The sequence below is a fragment of the Triticum aestivum genome, chromosome 6B (genome assembly GCF_018294505.1).
Source record: "Triticum aestivum cultivar Chinese Spring chromosome 6B, IWGSC CS RefSeq v2.1, whole genome shotgun sequence".
In the NCBI taxonomy this organism is placed as follows: domain Eukaryota; kingdom Viridiplantae; phylum Streptophyta; class Magnoliopsida; order Poales; family Poaceae; genus Triticum; species Triticum aestivum.
Window position 1 is genome coordinate 703490039 of NC_057810.1, and position 251 is coordinate 703490289.

Consider the following 251-nt stretch of genomic DNA (forward strand, 5'->3'; position numbering starts at 1 on the left):
CAAAAGAGCTAAGAGCTATACCAACAATTTTCATATCCTCTCGGCTAAGAGCAACTCCAACAGTTCTGTATCACTAAAGAAAAACGCTCGACTAAGAGCAACTATTCTTCAAAAAACTTAGCTCATGTGTTTGGGAAATAAAAAGCACTATCACTCCAACTCAGAGCAACTCGATCAGCTCCTGTATCCAAAAAAACAGCTCTTGTATCCCAAAAAACCTACTTGACACATGCTCCAGAAGTCCCTTCTTG